Source organism: Bombina bombina, chromosome 2, assembly GCF_027579735.1.
Source record: "Bombina bombina isolate aBomBom1 chromosome 2, aBomBom1.pri, whole genome shotgun sequence".
NCBI classification, from domain to species: domain Eukaryota; kingdom Metazoa; phylum Chordata; class Amphibia; order Anura; family Bombinatoridae; genus Bombina; species Bombina bombina.
Window position 1 is genome coordinate 769,733,156 of NC_069500.1, and position 12,588 is coordinate 769,745,743.

A 12,588-nucleotide genomic window follows, 5' to 3' on the forward strand; every position below is an offset into this window, starting at 1 on the left:
AATAGTAAAACCCACCACCCAACCAACCAACCGCCCAAATAAAAAAAAACCTATCTAAAATAACCTAAGCTCCCAATTGCCCTGAAAAGGGCATTTGTATGGGCATTACCCTTAAAAGGGCATTTAGCTCTTTTACTGCCCAGACCCTAATCTAAAAATAAAACCCACCCAAAAAAACCTTAAATAAACACTAACCCCCAACGATCCACTTACAGTTATTGAAGTCCCGCTTGAAGGATCCATCCAGCCGGCAAGAAGTCTTCATCCAGGCGGCAAGAAGTTTTCATCCGGACGGCCTCTTCCATCTTCATCTAGCCGGCGAAGTCCTCATCCATGTGGCAAGAAGTTTTCATCCAGACCATCCTGAAGACATCTGGCACAGAGCTCCTCTTCATACGGTTGCCGCCGTAAGCTGGAACTTCAATGCAAGTGACGTCATCCAAGATGGCGTCCCTTGCATTCCTATTGGCTGAAGGATTTCAATCAGCCCATAGGATTAGAGCTGCTAAAATCCTATTGGCTGTTCCAATCAGCTAATAGGATGAGAGCTCAATCCTATTGGCTGATTGGAACAGCCAATAGGATGAGAGCTGCTCAAATCCGGAATAGCCGCGAGCGTACCTGTTAGAAATTTGATAAATGGGAAAAAGTGTCAGATAGAGCCGAATGTGTATTCGGAACATCTGTAATGACGTAAGCATTGATCTGCGTCAGATTGAGACCGGCGGATCGTATGTTACATCACAAATTTCAACTTTTGCCAGTCTGTAGGCTTTGATCAGTAGGTCGGATCAATCTCGCAACAATTACGCTGCAGAATTCCGGTGTATTTGCGGTTGACGGCTTGATACATATCCCCCATAGGCTTTTCGCGCACATCAGGTAGCTCACGTATTATGAGTTGAAAGTAAAAAAAAGTCTGCGGATGAGCAAAACCCGATGCGCCCTAACCAAACATTGTGACCTCGTTAACTTATTCTCCTCATAGAAGTCAAAGGAGCATGCAAACTGAAAAACACCTAACACCTATACTCATGCGCTAACAGACAGGATTTGTGAATAGTTCACATTCCAATGTTCTTCACATACAGAGCAAGGTAATTTTTATTGTATATATATATATATATATATATATATACCTATACCTGTATATTTATACCTATAGATATATAGGTATAGATATATATTTTATATTAACAGTATCAGATATATATAGAAATATATATTTAATAATACAAAGTGTTTTATTTTCTATGTGAAGAACATAGTACTGTAAAATATACGTGGTCAGGTTAGCGTACATGATGAATTGCTAACTTCAATGTGCTTTCTTTAAATATTAAATATCAAATATTTAAAAATACAGAGATAGGGATATATGACAGGGATTTGTGATAAGATACAAAAACATAACAGACTATACAGATGTAGTACATGAGGAAGAGGGCCCTGCTCTGAATGAACTTACAGTCTACAGGTTGAGGGTGCAGAGACATAAGGTTTTGGGTAGCTTGTCACATGGATGTTATTTGCATCAGTGAAGTCAGGGCAGTTCAGAAATTATTTTGGGTAAGATGGAAAACAGATGAGAGATGTTAAGCCTCTGGATAGGTGTAATTTCAAGGAGTGTCTGAAGCTATACAAGGTTGAAGACAGTTTGATGAAGCAGGTTAGAGAGTTCCAGAGGACAGGAGCAGCACATGAAAAGTTATGGAGGGGGTAGAGGGACGTGGAGAGAATAGGAGTGGAGAGACGTAGGTCAGAGGTTGATCTAAGAGAATGGGTCGTGAATATTTGGAGATGAGAGAGGAAATATAGTTGGGAATGAGGCTGTTGATTGCTTTATAGGTTATGGTTAATACTTTGAATTGGATTCTGGAGTGTATGGGGAGTCAGTGTATAAGTATGTAGAGCGGAGTAGCTAATGTAGATCAGCGAAATAGGTGGGTGAGTCTAGCTGAAGCATTCATTATAGATTGAAGGGGGAGAGGCGGTGTTTGGGAAGGCCATTTAGGAATAGATGGCAGTAGTCAATGCATGACAGAATGAGGGAATGAATTAATGTTTTTTTAGTTTCTTGGATAAGGAAAGCATGAATTCTGGAAATGTTGCATAGGTGTGCACAGCAGGATTTGGCAAGTGCTTATATATGTGGAGTAAATGTGAGTTCACGGTCACCTGTGAACCCCAGACAGTAAACCTGGGGTAAGGTGTTGAGTCTCCAACTGTAAGGAAAATGTCAGGTTTTGGATGTCTCGTAGAGGGGGAAATAAGAAGCTGCTCAGTTTTAGACAGATTGATTTGGAGGTAGTTTGAGTACATCCAAGTAGAAATTGCACAGAGACATTTGGTAATCTGGTTGAGTAAAGAGGGAGAGATATCAGGAGAGGAAAGATAGATTTGGGTATCAGCACCATATAAATGGTACTGGAACCTATAAGTTTTCCTAGGGAGAATGTATAGAGAAAGAAAACCAAAGGACCCAAGACAGAGCCTTGCGGTATTTGAACCGAGAGGGGCAAAGGATCAGAGATTATGCTGTTAAAGGAAACTGAACATAAGCGGTTTGAGAGATATGAGGCAAACCAGGAGAGTGCTGTGTCTCGGATGCCAAATGAATGTAGGATTTGTAAGAGGAGAGGATGTCAACTGTTTCGATAGCAGCAGACAGATCTAGAAGAAGTAGTAAGAAGTAGTGTCCATTTGCTTTAGCTGATAGCAGATCATTTGTTACTTTAGTGAGAGTGGTTTCTGTTGAGTCTTTAGTAAGGATCAAGTAAGGAGTTAGTTGAGATAAATTGAGTTAGACGATTATAAACCATTCATTCCAATAATTTGGAGGCAAAGGGAAGTAAGGAGATTGGCCGATAGTTTGAAGTGATGGAGGGATCAAGCAAAGGCTTTTTTAGGATTGGTGTGATTGACACATGCTTGAATGTATCAGGAAATAGCCCAGTGATGAGGTTTGGTTAAATAGATTAGTTAGGGCAGGAGATTACAGACGCAGAGAGAGAGGGAAGGAGTTGTGAAGGAATAGGATCAAGTGGGCAAGTTGTGAGATGAGCTGAAGAAAGGAGTATGAAGACCTCAGTTACAGGAGGAAAGTAGAAGAGAGTTTTGTTAATAGAAGGGCTGTGTAGGAGGACTTGGTGTGAGGGGTGTAAGGGAGAGATGTCTTTTCTAATTGTGTCAATTTTAGTTTTAAAGGGATCAGCAATAACTTTAGTAGTGAGTTTAGTAGTGGGTGAAGGTGCAAGCGGATGAAGGAGGGAGTTAAAGATTGAGAACAGCCTTCTGGGGTTGGATGCGTGAGCTGACACAAGGGAGGAGAAATATACTTGTTTGGCCAGGCTGACGGCAGAGTTGTATGAGCTGAGGATGAATATATAAAGCAGGAAATCAGCACGGGTGTGTAAGTTTTTCCACTGACGTGAACATCACTGAAGATAGCTGGTAAGTTTGGTTTGACACAGTTGTTAAGTGGATGATGCACGGTGAACAGTGGAGGGTGCAGCTTTGTCAAGTGTTGATTTTAGTGCAGAATTATACAGTAAGGCCACAAGGTCTGGACAAGAGGGGGATAAAATGTTGGAGAGCAGAAGTTTAAGTTATACAGAAATGTCTGTGAAATCTGTCATTTAAATCCCTGTAAGGTAGCACAGAAAGTTTGTAGATGGTGGTCAGAGAGAGGAAAAAGAAGTTGGATATGGCACAGAGATTGTTGAAGACCAGGTCAATTGAGTTGCCTCCACAGTGGGTTGGAAATGTTATCCACTAGGAGAAGCCAAAAGAGGGGGTAAAAGATAGAAGTTTAGAGGCAGCAGGAATGTTAGAAATGTCAACGGGTATGTTGAAGTCCCCTAAGATGACAGAAGGGACATTACAAGAGAGGAAGTGTAGGAGCCAGGCTTCAAAGTGGTCTAGAAATTGTGATGCTGGACTAGGAGGTTAATAGATAACAGCAACACATAGAGCTACAGGGGAGAAGAAATGAATAGCATGAACTTTAAAAGATGAGAAACAAAGGGAGGGGTGAGGGAATGCAGTGGGAGGTACAAAATAATGCCTACTCCCCCTCCTTTTCTATCTCCTGACCTTGGAGTGTGACTGAAGTTTAGGCCGCCAAAGGATAGAGAGGCTACAGCAGTTGTGTTAAAGGAGGAGAACCAAGTTTCTGTGAGGGCTAACAAGTGATCGTGAAATGAATAGGTCGTGAATATATGAATGCTTATTGCAGTTAATAAGGTTGAAAGGGTTACGTGGACAAGGTTTTGTAGGTGTCAGTCGGGTTAGTGAGCAGAGAGAGCCAGAGGGTGGACCTGGGTTAAGCAAGACATCCCCGGCTGCAGAGAGAAGAAAAATGGTAAGAGAAAGAAGATGAGAGTGTGTCTTCTATGAGCATCTAAGCTTAGTTTTAGTGGAGCATGGTTGGCTGAGAAATGTGAGATAGGAAAAGAGTGCATGTGCATTGTAGAGGGGGTGTGGAAGAGAAGGAGAGATATGAATAGTTTGAGTGCTATTTGTTAAAGGGAGAACTGTGACTTTAAGGAGAAGGGAGTAGAAGGTAAATGCAGATAAGAGAAACTGTAGTATGTTTAACAGGGGAAATTTAGGGAAAGTAGAAATTAGAAAGTATTGCTTTTATATACTGTATATATATATATATATATATATACAGGGAGTGCAGAATTATTAGGCAAATGAGTATTTTGACCACATCATCCTCTTTATGCATGTTGTCTTACTCCAAGCTGTATAGGCTCGAAACCCTACTACCAATTAAGCATATTAGGTGATGTGCATCTCTGTAATGAGAAGGGGTGTGGTCTAATGACATCAACACCCTATATCAGGTGTGCATAATTATTAGGCAACTTCCTTTCCTTTGGCAAAATGGGTCAAAAGAAGGACTTGACAGGCTCAGAAAAGTCAAAAATAGTGAGATATCTTGCAGAGGGATGCAGCACTCTTAAAATTGCAAAGCTTCTGAAGCGTGATCATCGAACAATCAAGCGTTTCATTCAAAATAGTCAACAGGGTCGCAAGAAGCATGTGGAAAAACCAAGGCGCAAAATAACTGCCCATGAACTGAGAAAAGTCAAGCGTGCAGCTGCCAAGATGCCACTTGCCACCAGTTTGGCCATATTTCAGAGCTGCAACATCACTGGAGTGCCCAAAAGCACAAGGTGTGCAATACTCAGAGACATGGCCAAGGTAAGAAAGGCTGAAAGACGACCACCACTGAACAAGACACACAAGCTGAAAAGACTGGGCCAAGAAATTTCTCAAGACTGATTTTTCTAAGGTTTTATGGACTGATGAAATGAGAGTGAGTCTTGATGGGCCAGATGGATGGGCCCGTGGCTGGATTGGTAAAGGGCAGAGAGCTCCAGTCCGACTAAGACGCCAGCAAGGTGGAGGTGGAGTACTGGTTTGGGCTGGTATCATCAAAGATGAGCTTGTGGGGCCTTTTCGGGTTGAGGATGGAGTCAAGCTCAACTCCCAGTCCTACTGCCAGTTTCTGGAAGACACCTTCTTCAAGCAGTGGTACAGGAAGAAGTCTGCATCCTTCAAGAAAAACATGATTTTCATGCAGGACAATGCTCCATCACACGCGTCCAAGTACTCCTCAGCGTGGCTGGCAAGAAAGGGTATAAAAGAAGAAAATCTAATGACATGGCCTCCTTGTTCACCTGATCTGAACCCCATTGAGAACCTGTGGTCCATCATCAAATGTGAGATTTACGAGGGAAAACAGTACACCTCTCTGAACAGTGTCTGGGAGGCTGTGGTTGCTGCTGCACGCAATGTTGATGGTGAACAGATCAAAACACTGACAGAATCCATGGATGGTAGGCTTTTGAGTGTCCTTGCAAAGAAAGGTGGCTATATTGGTCACTGATTTGTTTTTGTTTTGTTTTTGAATGTCAGAAATGTATATTTGTGAATGTTGAGATGTTATATTGGTTTCACTGGTAAAAATAAATAAATGAAATGGGTATATATTTGTTTTTTGTTAAGTTGCCTAATAATTATGCACAGTAATAGTCACCTGCACACACAGATATCCCCCTAAAATAGCTATAACTAAAAACAAACTAAAAACTACTTCCAAAACTATTCAACTTTGATATTAATGAGTTTTTTGGGTTCATTGAGAACATGGTTGTTGTTCAATAATAAAATTAATCCTCAAAAATACAACTTGCCTAATAATTCTGCACTCCCTGTATATATATATATATATATATATATATTGTGACGATACCCCCGCTACCCCGACTGGGTAGCTGCGCCAAGAGGGGTCCTGCTTTCTCCCTGCCAACTGCAGCTGTGTAGCTGGCAAGTGACCACATCCTGTAGCCCACCCTGATACATGGACCGCATCTGTATTCAGGGTCCCACCCTGTGGCAGACTCCGGCTACCCCAGCTAGGTAGCTCTGCCAGAGGGTCCTTTCTCTACCTGGAACCTGGAACAAGCTGCTATGTAGCAGAGAAAGTGATTATAGCAGGAGCCGACCCAAATAACTAGACAGACTAGCGTTCAGGTGAAACAAGAACTCATTTTATTGTGAAACACACACTGCTTATACACACATTCAGAGCCTTATCTGATTCCAAGATCTCCCGCCATTCCCGCCCTCCAGACAGTCCGGTGCCTCCATAGGAGCTACAGTCCCATAGAGTCCTCAAAGTACTTAGGTCACAGTTTCGGAAAGCTCTCGGTCCCCAGATGCCACAGTCCAAAAAGTGGCGTTACATCCCGGTAAAGATATGGGGGTAGGGGTGTCCAAAATCCCCAGTTCCCAAAGGAGCTCCCCTCCGGCAATCTACCCACCTCTTGTCCTCCCTAGGGGCTACCAATCCCCAAAAGAGCGGAGCTCTGAGGCAAAGGGCCGCTGGAGCGACCAGGGGTAAAGTTAGCAGGTGTCAAGTGTGAAGCGGCCGACCGGGAGTTCCAGGAGCCCGGCTAGCCTGAGATGGGTTAGGCAGGTATCCGTTGCGCTGCGACTGGCAGTTCCAGGAGCCTGACCAGCCTAGAAGGGTTTTCCCAGTCAGAGATCAGCTCTTCTCTGACAAAGTTCACATTACAAAACAACAGGTCTGGGAGATCACAGTTGCTCTCAGGAGCCAAAATCCGCTGAGAAATGAGAGGGGGGTGAAGTAGTAGGGGGTAGGGGTGTAACCCTGGCTTGCAGCACGGTATCCGTGACATATATATATATCAAATCAAGATATTTAGGGTAGCATAAATCCAATATAAGAAATCCTGAATTTAAGCACTTACCAGTACCTGCCGATTTTCATCAGATAGGCCATTAAGTTAGTCTATTAAGGTTTATTGTTTTAGATCAGGCTAAGAAAAAATCAAGAGGAGGTGATAGCCAGAGGCACTTGTTATACAAAGAAGCAAAGTGGATTTAGAATATAGATTCTATGCACCCTAAGGGTATGAATAGGGAGTTTGATTTAAAGCCCTTGGCTTAAAACATATAAGGCTAGATTACTAGAGGAGTTGTAGTTTGTGCTTCCGCTTGCTTGTTAACCTTGCTAGACTTTGGCTTTTTCAGATTGCACGCTTATTACAAGTTGAAAGTAAAAGCTAACCCGATGCACGCAAAAATCAGAACTTTAAATATTGCAATTGCGTTAACGTATTCCCCCATTGTCTTTAATGGAGTGTGAAAAGTAAAAAAACAAAACCTAAAACCCAACAGGTCACAAAACCCGATCGCTTTTTCTTAAGTGTGCTAACCTGACATGAAATATGAATATTTCACATTCCAATGTTCTTCACATAGCAGAATATGTGAATATGTTATATTTATTCATAAATACTGTACATATATATATATAGACATGTGTATGTATCTCTATGTTAAAGCCCTTTGCAGTTCTTTTTTTTTTTCTAACACCTGAGACCCTTATAAACTTAATGCAATTTATTTTATTAATCATTTTATCAGATGGTGTTATTATGAATGTAACTGTACTTTTAAATGTATTTTTGATGTGATTTATGCAACTTTTTTGACTCTTGTAACAGTTACCCAGAGCTCTGAGGTCACGCTATCCTGACAAGCGTTAAATTCAATTGCGCTCAAGCCAAAGCATTTACTTTCAACTTGTAATAGTGTGCTACTTCCGACGCAAAGAGCCACTATAAACCCCATATCGCTTGAGCGCAACAGTTAGCGCACCACCCGTAATCTAGCCTATAATGTTTTTTATTTTTTCATATCTGCACTTTATATTTTATTGAGTAATATCTTACACATTTAATTGTGACACCTGATACTTTGTTACCCATCAAATTGTTTTTAACTTTGCCCCCCCCCCATTCATTATCATAGATAGGAAAATAGGGGGTTATTAGTGATGTAAGAACATGGAAGGTATGACCTTTTGTAACCCCTCCCACTAATAGGGATGTGATTAGACCATGTTTTAATTGGTTTGGGTTTATATGGTTGGATTCTATATTGTGTTTTTAGCTTTACAAAGGGACATGAGCCCGAAACATTGCTGTTTGCTAAATTAAGTTTTCCACTTCCTATCATTGGAGAGTGCAGCTTTCTTTCCTACATCTAATGTGTAATGGACCAATGGGGATGCTCTAAAAGATGTGTATTGTGGACATGCATATGCATATATGCCTTGTTCCGAGTAGGATTACCTGGTATTTGCGGGGGATGGACTGATCTTCTTAGGCAGGATCAGACTGATGTTCTTCAGGAAAGGTCTTTATGAAAAGCCCCATTGGACTAAAAGAGGCTGCTCCTAGGAGGTAACTCACCATAGAACAAGCTATGACCCTGGGGAAGTCTCCCTAAGGGTGATGGGGGAAACCAGACGTGGATTCCCTGCCTAATTTGCTTAGAGGAAAATGGCTGCACCTCACTGAGGAGATCCACAGAAGGTCAAAACAATTGTCTAGTGTTGTCATGTTCTTTGTTTAGAGGGGGATTTCCTGGGGCTAGACTGACCTTCTTAGGTGAGATCAGACTGATGAACTTCAGGAAAGTCCTCCTCTATGAAAAACACAATTGGGCTAAACGAGTACACTAATTATGTTTATGAGACACACCCCAATTTCAAGCTACATGTTTGATTAGAAGCTGTGAGATTTCCTCACTCACTCTCTCAGAAATATTGTGGGAACTTACAGTGGCAGTAGTCAACTCAGCAGGTGTCACATCACAGTTTTCCTTGCTGATCACTGATCATCATAGAGACGAGCAACACATTCATTATTTTTTAGGATCAGGGGGAAAATGTCATCACTGCATGTTTTTCAAACTCTTGTGATGCAGATGTAAAGAAGCATCTGATAGTACTCTCTGATACTGCTTAAAAAATGTGATATTTTCTTGTACCTAGAAAACTCTCACACTTCCCGTCCTTGAGTTTCAGTTCAACGACATAGTGTATGTAACCCCTAAATCTTCCTGTTGCAAAAGAGGAGCATATCACCAGGGGTGAGGATTTGTCCCTCTGTTGTCCTCTACAAACTGGCTTTTGCCGTTTCCCGCTTAGTTGTTCCTCCAACCCCATCACATGTATTTTTGCCATGGAACATTGTGAAGATGTTCCATATGTCTTTTATACCAAAGTCCTTCTCATAGTTAAACAGAATGGTGAAATTCTTCTTGCTTTTATATTTGCTTGCAGATCCATCAGAAAAATAGATAATCTTGGGAAGGATCCCTTGTACCTTCACTAGTGTTCTGCTTAGTTTCACCAATCATTCTGAGACATTAAATTCCATGCTGATTTTGTTCCGGGACCATGAATTTGGTAATAGACTGAGAATTTTAACTTTGTCTTCTTTGTTTGCTACAGAACAATTTTCTTTAAGAGCCTCAATTAATCTGTCATATTCTTCTGCTGACAGAGATTTGGCACTGTTATACTCTGCTGGAATCGGCTCATCAAACAATTCTTACAGATTTTTTTTTAAGTTTCATAAATCCTTCCTACTTTAGCTCTCAAAAGCACTTTGTTTTTTATCTGCACGTATCTTATTTAATGTTGGATGCAGGGGATACTCCAAGAGAAGCATAAGCTGAGTCAACCTTCTGAAGAGAATCTTCCTTTGATATGTGTAATCAAATTTCTCACTGTCCTTTTGTAATAGGTTTGTTTGTGATATTCCAAGGGATTACAACAATTATTACTAAACAGGTGATGATATTTTAATAGAAATTTGTTTTTATGGTACTTACAGACTGATGTAACTTCCTGATGTAACTGATGTCCTACCCTTTAACTCTGTTTCTTCTGATCTGTAGTCAGTTACTGCTTTTATCACAGGAGAAACAGCACCATATCTCTGTTTATGACACTGATCATTTGTAAAACACCCAATAGAACACAGTATTTCCATATTTGGATAAAATGTATTCCTGCATCACTTGCAACTAACACACTTCAGCTCCTAGCATCTAGCTCAAAGGAATGCAGCCAACATACTGACAAGCTGTGTCCATACACTTGCAGATTTGGGCATGCCCAGACATGCAGAGGTCTTCCTGTCCTAATGTTATGTCTGTACCTGTACCAGTATGATAGACTATGCTTCACTGTGTCCAGTATCAAATGTAGTAACATTTTAGAGCGTATGGCAAGCATAATCTATTGTATGTGAATCATAAACATAATTAGTGTAAAATACTGTTTATTTTTATTGTTATGCTTATATTACATCTTAAATTAAAAATAAAAAATAAATAAAAATAAAGTAGATTTTTCTCCAGATTCCTACTAGCCCTAGCTCTGTAACCAGTGGAATCTCAAACTCAAAATTGTTACCGAATGCTATTATAGGGGACTTATAACTGTGAAGTTATCAGGTCCCTACCTAGTTCCAGAGATAATCAACATGAAAGTGAGTGGAAATGTTAAAAAAAATTGCAATTCTCAAACCTGAAATGTTCTGCATGCCCAATATATTTACCTAGGTACCCCTAAACACAATTTAGAACTAAGACTCAAACCCTTCCAATTATAAATTGACTTGAAAAATTGAACTTTCAGAGATTTCTCCTACATTGGTGTGTCCGGTCCACGGCTTCATCCTTACTTGTGGGAATATTCTCTTCCCCTACAGGAAAAGGCAAAGGGAGCACACAGCAAAAGCTGTCCATATAGTCCCCCCTCTGGCTCCGCCCCCCAGTCATTCTCTTTGCCTGCTCTGAACAAGTAGCATCTCCACGGGGATGGTAAAGAGTATGTGGTGTTAGTTGTAGTTTTATTTCTTCTATCAAGAGTTTGTTATTTTAAAATAGTGCCGGTTTGTACTATTTACTCTACAACAGAAAGTGATGAAGATTTCTGTTAAAAGAGGAGTATGATTTTAGCACCAGTAACTAAAATCCATTGCTGTTCCCACGCAGGACTGTTAAAACCAGAGAACTTCAGTTGGGGGAACAGTTTGCAGACTTTTCTGCTCCAGGTATGACTAGTCCCTTTTCTAACAAGACATAGCAATGCTAGAAGACTGTCATTTTCCCTTATGGGATCGGTAAGCCATTTTCTTAGACTCATAACAGAATGAAGGCTTATAAATGGGCTCTATACTGGTTGACACTATTGTGGGCTAAATCGATTGATTTATATAATATTTATATGACTTTTGGAGTGTTTTGTGACTTTGAAACACTTTTGGGAACGTTTTTATTATGCCTGGCAGCTGTTTAGACACCTAATCTAGTCAGGAAGGCCCCTTCACTCTGGTATGCAGAGGGAGGAGGCCTCATTTTCGCGCCTCAGTTGCGCAGTTACTTTTGGAAGCAGTGCATGCAGCTTCATGTGAGAGGGTCCTGTGGCCATAAAAACGATTTCAAGAAGGCTTATTTCTGTGGTGAATAACCCCCAAGGAAGGTAAAAGCTGCAGCAGAGGCTGTGGCTGGGACTGTAGTGGGTTTAAACTGGTAAATTGAACAATTAGCTCCGGTTTGCTCATTTAAGGGGTTAGAGACTTGATTTGGTGTGCAATACTTTCAAAGCATTAAGACACTAGGGTGCAAATTTTGTAAAGATCGGATATTTCCTTCATAGTTTTTCATACATGCAGAAATAAAGTGTACTCTGTTTATTATTTAAAGAGACAGTAACGGTTTTGTTTAAAAACGTTTTTTTTGCATTAATAGCCTGCTAAAGTCTGTCTAACATGTCTATACCTTCAGATAGCATATGTTCTGTGTGTATGGAGGCCAAGGTGGGTCCCCCTTTAAATGTATGTTCAAATTGTGCCATGGCGTCCAAACAAAGTAAGGACAGTACTGCCACATTTAAGAAGGTTGCCCAAGATGATTCTTCAAATGAAGGTAGTGGGGATAGTTCATCACCCTCTCCTTCTGTGTCAACACCAGTTTTGCGACACCTAGTACATCTAGCGCGCCAATGCTTGTTACTATGCAGCAATTAACGGCAGTAATGGATAATTCTATAGCAAATCTTTTATCCAAACTGCCAGCATTTCCCAGAAAGCGTGATTGCTCAGTTTTAAATACAGAGGATGAGCAAGTGGGCGCTGACGATAATTTATCTGTTAAACCCTCACACCAGTCTGAATTGGCAGTGAG